Here is an 8,423-nt window from a genome sequence, read left to right on the forward strand (position 1 = left end):
TCCTCTTGCATTAAATCAAAAGAAGTTTTGTATCACTCTGTGGGATAACTTGCTTATCAAGTATTGGACACAGGCCCAGCCACTGCAATGAGAGCAGAGCAGTGCAAGGATTTGCCATCACACTCCTCAGGGAAGCCAAGAATCTGCAGGATTGCTGTGTGACTCCTGAAACACCAAACTGAACTGCACAGCCCAGCAAAATAAAACATTTCAGGCAGATTACTTTTACAGTTGCCTTACATTAGCCTTTGCACAATAAATATCTCTTTGCTGTTTCATAGTTATATGAGTAGGTTTGATATCACACAGAAATGCATGAAAGCTGGTTTAAGGAAGATGATTCATTATCACAGGCTATGAAATAAGACTCTGATAAGGCCCCTTCCAAATCTGTTGTTATGCTGGAATTTTGCTATTGAACACAATGCAAACAGGATTTGGATTCAAATGAGGGGGTTTTCTATGACACCCAAGACTGCATCTGGCAGTGGTCAGGATTCTTCCTTTCCTGCCTCTCAGGTGAATCTCAGTGATTTTCCATCCTTATTTCCAGGTAACACAGTATCACAGAGGCTCCCACATCAAACACCTCAGGCATCTTTCCCTTCTCAAAGGAGTTTCTTCTAGACTGCAGTAACAGCCTTTTCCTAACAGAATATAATCTGCCTCTTAAAAAATTCAGGGAACAGAAAATTAAAACCGATGTAACTACAGTTTATCTTTCATGTTTCAATATTTCATTCAAAACTGATTGGAAAAGCCTGCTCATTAACAGCAGTTGTTATGAAAACAACAGCATTTGCAACTTACAAGCACTTGAGTTAAGGAACTAGAAAATTTTACAAGCAAGCTTTTGACTTTGTAGATTCCTAAGTGGTTTACCATTATTTAAAAAAAAAAAATCTAATGAGGATTTTTTAACTCTTTAGAGAAAACTAATAGTATTCAATGCAAATAAATACAATTTTCATCTCATCTATCAAAACACACAGACAGCAGTGGATAGACTAGGCATGTATGATATGACCCTAGTTTACTCATTTCCCTAATGCATCCCAGCCTGTGTGAGAAAAGCCTTCTGAGGCCCCACAACAAAAACGCTGTGTGATTTCTCACTCAGAAAACCCTAGCACAACAAAATGAGCCTTCCAATGTGACCCAAAGGACACCAAGGAAAGTTCTTGGCAAAACGATAAAAGATTGAATTTCCCAAGCTATGGCCCTCTCAACAGCATAGATTAGATTTTTGATTAAACCAACTATGAGATCATCTCCAGCACAGAGCTAATGACTGCTATATTGTCATGCCAGGAGTATGTTGTTATTCACACTAGGGCAGGAAGACTTTCTACTTAACACTTAATTCATTTTTATTTAAACATTACATAGCTGTAACATAAAACAAGAAGAACCTGGTGCTGATGGGTGTGATGATCTCTGCACTCCTGCTCTCTACATCCAGAATGGCTTTTGGTCTTTTCAGGCATACCTAAAAAGCACAGTCACTCCACCAAAAGAATGAGGTGATTTCTGAAGCAACATATTCCCAAAGTATTCAAAACTAGTTGCAGATAAAATTTGCATTTAGTTCCAAAAAAAATCTTCTTTTTTCATGCTGTTTGTCATCTTGATTATAGTCATCCTCAGATGACAAATAATTTTTAATAAAGTTGTCTTATTATCTTAACAAAGGCATTTAAATAGCATATTTTAATTGAAGTTCTCTTTCTACTAAGACACTGCCATAGGCGGTAGTGTAACAGTTCTTAGAGAAATCACCAACCAAAGTCAGTTTTATAGATGCAAAGAAAAATATTCTTCACAATCAAAAGTATGGCTGAGGAGGAGCAAGCTAAATGAAACCTTGAAGTCCTAAACTGAAGATACAATGTGAATGAACCTGGACTAAATTTATTCTCCTACAGTCTTCCAGTGATGTGCTTAGAGCAGCCAATCAGATGTGGTATGATCTAAGAAATACAATGAGCATTTATCCTTCTGTTAATTTCCAAGAAATAGTGCTACTCTTTCAGAAAATTAGGCAGAAATAATCCAAAGACATAATTTTACATTCAAGCCCCATAATTTCTTAAATTGATAGCTGACACTTGATAAAAAATTGACAAAAGGGCTAGAGAATCTGTTTCATGCTAATGTGTTTTCATCCATTTTCATCTCAGATCTTAAAAAAATCCAGGGCTTGTGCAGCTCAAAATATGTTTCAAGTGAAAGCAGAGGCATCTGTGAGAGGCAGGGTGATAAATGGTTTTTGAGCAGATAGTCTCAGCATTGCTGCACACTAACTCCACTGCAAACTTGTGCATGGTGGCACAAGATTAGGAAATGGAATGGATTTAGCAAACAATGCACACTAACAGACATCTGCAGACATCACCCTAACTATGGATAAAGAGTCATGAATGATATTTGTCTCCCTCCTCAGTCTTTTTCTTTAAATTTTCTGTAATCATCAGCCACTTCTCTCCTGTGCAAGAAACACAACTTTGATTAAGAACAAACTAGAGGTGAGAACCTGAAAGAGGACCCAAATCACTGAACCTCTATTACCTCAGCTTCCATGAGATTTAGATTCAGAATCTTAAAGCCATGACACCCTTCACTTTGAAGAAGAACACACCAACAATTAAGATTCTGTTCAGATGCACAAAGTCTCCTAAAGCTCTAAAAACTCACTTAACAATCCCATTATGGGCAGGAAATAAAAGATAAACTGCATTTTGTCCAACCAGAGCAGGAATGCAGCAGTACTGAAATAGCTTCCTGGATGTGATCAGGCACCATATCATGAGCAGGTAATGTCAGGTACCTGTACTCCAAAAAAGATTTGATTGTCTAAAAGTGACTTAAAGGACTTTGGAAACCTGAAATATACACTGCCTCATCAGCATTTAATGCCATTTCCAAATAGTAAAACAAAAGAGAGTCAAAGCTGATGGAGGAATTGAAAGGGCACTACTGATGATGTCAGCATTGCTAACTGCTAATCAGTTTTATTTGATCCCTTTCCCATAAGTAATCTGGGCTGGCAGAGAAAAGCTCTGTGGTGTTTCAAGCTGTGATACTTCAAAGCTCTGTGCAGTAGCTACCAAAGAGAATAAAAACATAAACTTTGCTCAGCAGCCTCAGCTCAGCATGACGAAGGTAGTCATCAGCCAGCACAGATCAGAGACCGACCCCTGTAGCTGCCTGCAGCCTTGCATGGAGAGCCCCTTCCCAGTGGCCAGACTGCCTGCAGAAGGCATCTTTTACAAATCTCCACCAGGACCAAAATTCATTCTAATTCTTGTTCTCGTGGTGCTTTTCCCTGCAGAGAACCTGGTCTCTGGGAAAGACACTAAGTATTTTACTTAATACCCTCCTGTGGAGTGACCGCTGAATTCATCACATACAAACGTGAATAACCACTGCTAAAGCAAAAAGCAAGAGATGGAAGTCTTCAATCAAAGCCTCACAAATCAGTAAGAGAAATAAGCAAACAAAAAAGGTCAGTTAAAAATATTCCTCTTCCAAGTAGGAGCTGAAACGAATTTAAAGTACACATTCAAAAGAAATGTACCATCTTGTTTACTGAGAGCAGTAATGCAAATAAATGGCTTCTGAGATAGCCAGTAATTCCCAGTTTTAATCCATCACAATCAGTGATAAAAAAAAAAATGTATCAGAATAATAGGGTCTCCCTTTTTTCTAATTAAATTTCACTAAATGGATTAAGCATCTTAAAGAAAATGTTGTGTTTGTTCATATTAGAAAACTCAAATCATATCTAAGGATGCTCCTTGCATAAGAGTCTCTGGATAATTACAGTTGATTTGTAACTTGAAAAGTATTTATGCCTTTTGAAACTGTGTCTGTCCACTTTGCCCTCAAAAGAGACTGTAAGACAAATATTCAATATGCCCTTCAGCCAGACCTCTAAATCAATGAACAGGAATTTCAAGCTGACCTTGAAAGCTTGGCCCTGTGGACACCTGTTCTGAAGGACAGCAAGAGAGAGAGCACCTGTGCGAAATTCCTGCTTGATAACGCCCCCATATGGCTGCAGCCACTGCTTTGTAATTTTACTTTTTCACCCCAGCTGATGAGAGTAACTTGTTGCAGAGGCACCTAGCCTGAGCTGGGACTTTGCACATTTCATATTATTAGCCTACAGGGAGAATAAGGAAGAAGAAAATCCCTTCTTTGTTGGTTTCATGCTGCAACAATGTGACTATACCCCAATTTTTTTAATCTGTGTTACTTCCAGTAACATTACCAAAATATATTCCAGGAACATTAGCCAAAAAGACACTGGTTATTGTTTGGGGTGGGTTTTCTTTGTTTTGTTGAATTTTTTGGTTTTGTTTTGGGTTTTTGGTTTTTTGTTGGTTTGGGGCTTTTTCGAGGCCTGAGGCTTATTTGCAAAGAAGCTGTACAATTTTGTATCTAAGTTTGCATGGAAGATGTCTCCCAAAATACAGGGAAATGGAACAAGGGTTAAAATAATGGATTAAAACCTTCAAGAAAAATGAGTGCCCACAGGTTACTATAATTCAAATGTAAAATGTGTTTTTCTTCTCAATAGAAATAGGTTTCTGCTACATCCCAAAGAAAACCATATAGTAATGTATTTTTATAAAACAAATAGTAAGCTAACCATCTCCATGGCTAAGTCACTCTTTCTTGATTAGACATACAAGTCATCACAAATTACATTTTATTAATAAAAAGATTGCAAGAGCAAAGATTTTGCTGAAACAATCCTATGATTTTTTGTACACTGTATACAAATAATTTTTCAACCAAGAAATAAAGGAAATGTAAAAGTCCAAAGTTTGCCTGTTAACTCTATATCACAAATTAAAATTCTATGTCTGTGTTGCCATACCTGAGGCAGCAGAACCACATGCACACACATAACTTCCAAGTGAATATGCTAAAAGTAATTCACGGTTGCTACACTTATATTTTTTTTTTCCCTATAAACACTTATTTGAACACTAAATTTACAATTTTACATCGCTCAAAGAAAGCAACACCTCAATCTTATGAGGATATAATCCCTAATTTCCTCATTCTTCACTCATAGAATCATAGAATAACCTGTGCTGGAAGAGAACTACAAGGGTCATCGAGTCCAACCCCTGGTCCAGCACAGGACACCCCAAGAGGCACATCCCTTACCTGAGAGCTTTGTTCAAACACCTCCTGAGCTCTGCCAGCCTTGCTGCTGGGACCACAGCCCTGGGAAGCCTATTCCGGTGCCTAACAAACCTCTGGATGAAGAGTCTTTTCCTAACATCAAATCAAATTCCCAATAATCTATGACGTTTTATTTTATTTTGTTAGGTTTTAGTTCTTTAAATAGGAATGGATTATATAGGACTATACGGGAGTTTTGTTTGAGCTGTGGCACTTCCAGGACTGCGAGGCTTCCTTGCAGCTCTTCCATGTCCCTCACTGGGTCTGGATTACAGAACAAGGTGAGCTGGAGGGGACCCACAAGGATCACCGAATTCAGCTCCTGGCCCTGCACGGCACACGGCCGAGTCACCGCCCGTGCCTGCGAGCATCGCCTGGAACTGCTCGGGCCCTGCCAGGCCGTGCTGCGGCCCCTTCCCTGCGGAGCTGCTCCAGCGCCCAAACACCTCTGCGAGAAGAACCTTGTCCTGACATCCAGCACGAACTGCCCCGACACAACTTCAGGCCATTCCCTCGGGTCCTGCCGCCGGCCACCAGCGAGAAGAGATTACCTTGATTGCTCATATCCAAGGAATCAGCATGGACACCTTCCCTGATTGTCCCCACACCCCTGGGGACCCTGACAACACCGGCGGCTCCCCCTGATTCCATTTGACAAGAACGTAGCTCTCCAGCTTTGCTTTTAGGGCAGAGGGAGGTCACGGCTGTGGGTCCCGCACATCCCGGCTGGTCCCGGCGGGAGCGCAGGCCGGGAAGGCTCGGCCGGCCCGGGGCCGCCACTGCGCGCAGTGAGCAGCGCCACCTGCTGGCGGCCGCGGGAATGACAGCGCTGCCTCCCGGCCCCGGGAGCGCCGGGAACACCGGGAACACCGGGAACGCCGGGAACGCCGGGAACACCGGGAACGCCGGGAACGCCGGGAACACCGGGAACACCGGGAACGCCGGGAACGCCGGGAACCCTTCAGAGGGAGCGGCAGCAGCGGGAATGGATACCCAGCGGGAAGCTGGGCAAGCCTCCGGTTCTGGCCATTGAATCGATCCTTCCAAGACGCTCGCGATAATGTATCTGTTATTCCCGGCGAGAAACTTGAGTCAGTTCAGCAAGTTCCTAGAGCAAATCTGATGTGGATGGTTGGCCTGAACTCCAGGGGACAAACATTAAAGATAGAACAGGTGGGCAGAGCTTCTGCGTATGTGAAACTGGACGCCAGAAGCTCGATAGTGCTGCAGTTTGTCCTAGACCAAAGACAAGTGGTTTGACTGATTCTCTATCACCAGTATAAAGCTATGTTGTTGACACAGATTTCGGCTGTAAGGGAATGCTCACAGATCAGGATGTGCCTTTTCAGTGAGTTTCCAGCTAGTGCTTAGAAGAGCTCTGTTTCTGTTTCAGCTCGCTGCCAGCAGAGCACCCAGCCTTGCGAGACGTGATGTGGTCTCACACGCTGATGCTGAACATGGGTGTCAAAAGGACTCAAGCCCTGCACAAAAGGACCAACTCTCCTTGTTAGGAAGAAGCACAAGATTTGTGGGCACAACTGCTGTCATTCCCACCTATTTTTGTTCCCCATTTCCATATCGTCTCCTGCATCTCTGCTGCAACATCAGGGAGCTGTTCTCGTGCAGAGTCTAGACAGATAGCACATATTGGAATTAGCATGAGGAATTTGGAACGAGGTTTGTTTACCAGCCTGCAGTTCTATGTCCTTATCTGAACCAAGCTGCTCACGCTTCTGAGCATTGCTTCAGGCATTGCTGCTCATCACAAAGTTCTCCCTCCAGACGAGGCACATTGCTCTCAATTTATAAGTTACCAAACACATTTGAAATGGAACAATATTGGAACAGGCTAACAAAAGAAGTACAACAACTATTCAAGGTTTCACAATTCAGCTCACTTACTTTCTTCAAAAGGAAGGTTAGAGAGGAATACGTTGATGTTCTTGCATGTCTATTTGAGCAGAAGAGGATAAGGGCTATTGGAACCAGATAAAATACAAGATTCAGCAGCTGAAACTGTAAAAATTCAGGTTAGAACTCAGAAGTGTATTTTTTCAGAGTGAAGGTAAACCATTTAGCCAGCCAATACACAATCACTGACTGTCACTTGAAGCCTTCAATTCAGCATTGGATATTCTTCAAAAATACATTTTCTATGATCCCACACAGATCCTGAAGAACCATACAAAACACAGATTGACGATCTGCAAGCTGAATTGTGCAAACAACCTGACTAGATGATTTTAACCTTTTTGTCCTTCACAATTTAAAAATACTTTGTATTTTAGTACTGAGCATGTGAACAATTCCTTTTTTCTTTACTAATTTTATTGACTGCAACAGGAGAACTGAATGGCTTGAATTTGAGCATGGGATTATGTCTTATACTGACACAAGACCACTGTTAGAATTGTAGGAGGTTACAGATGTCATTCTCTAAGTAAAGTTGATCATACAGCAGCTAAAACTCCTATAGCTCTCTCAAGAAGAACAGGGAACATTGCCCAGCTCTCGATGACTCTCAGGAAACCCTCTTTAGAGATGTGGATCTGCCTAACAGCTGAAAGTAAGCCACTCTGTACAGGATCTATTATAATCAGACATTTATAATACTTTAAAAATAAAAGAAACTTGGAAAGTTAAATTATGTTTCTATTCATCTGACTTCATTCCAAGCCTGTAATGCCTATTACACATCAGCTGGATTATATTTGAGACTCATTTCAACTAGTTAGCAATGTTTAGAGGTCAATATAATTTTTGACCTGATGCATTAAAAGGGGGAGATTTATAAACAGTATTGACTAGCTCATACCTAAGACATCACATCAAAACTATGCCATGCTTTTTCTCAAATTCTTCCTTGCTTTCTTCAAGTCTTTTAAAGCGTACGTCATTTTATGCTACATAAGTCTCTCATTAAGGGCCTTAGAGCTCTTTATAAGTTTTCTGTCTTCTCTACAAATTTCGCCCACAAGTAGGAACTAATCTGCCCCAGGTGGAGTCCAAGTACCACGTTTTACACCCCACATCTTGCAGGGTAGTCCCACAGTGGCCACAGCCACTTTCTGTGTGTGATACCAAAATCTAAATTGTCTGCCATTTCAGGGCATCTGCTACTGCAAAACAACTAAACAGCAAAACTAAAAAAGTCCAAGCACATTCTTAGAAGTCACTTCATCAGGAAAACACAGATTTCAAACCTGTTTTTCTGTTATTTTAAA

The 8,423-nt window shown here is 41.2% G+C and overlaps 1 protein-coding gene and 1 long non-coding RNA gene across 2 annotated transcripts in view; one reads left to right on the forward strand and one right to left on the reverse strand.

The window, feature by feature from the left end:
• DKK2 (dickkopf WNT signaling pathway inhibitor 2) overlaps positions 1–5,950 on the reverse strand; it is a 74,308-nt gene extending 68,358 nt beyond the window's left edge. The window contains exon 1 of the mRNA XM_063156458.1: positions 5,751–5,950. The gene's annotated coding sequence lies outside the window, so the exon portion shown is untranslated. The remainder of the gene's footprint in view (positions 1–5,750) is intronic.
• A 231-nt stretch (positions 5,951–6,181) lies between these two features.
• Positions 6,182–7,797, forward strand: LOC134418991 (uncharacterized). The gene is made up of 2 exons (XR_010027921.1): positions 6,182–6,372; positions 6,593–7,797. It is a non-coding gene; the product is annotated as an uncharacterized LOC134418991 (long non-coding RNA).
• The last annotated feature ends 626 nt before the right edge of the window (positions 7,798–8,423 follow it).

Source organism: Melospiza melodia, chromosome 5 (assembly GCF_035770615.1).
Source record: "Melospiza melodia melodia isolate bMelMel2 chromosome 5, bMelMel2.pri, whole genome shotgun sequence".
Lineage (NCBI taxonomy): Eukaryota > Metazoa > Chordata > Aves > Passeriformes > Passerellidae > Melospiza > Melospiza melodia.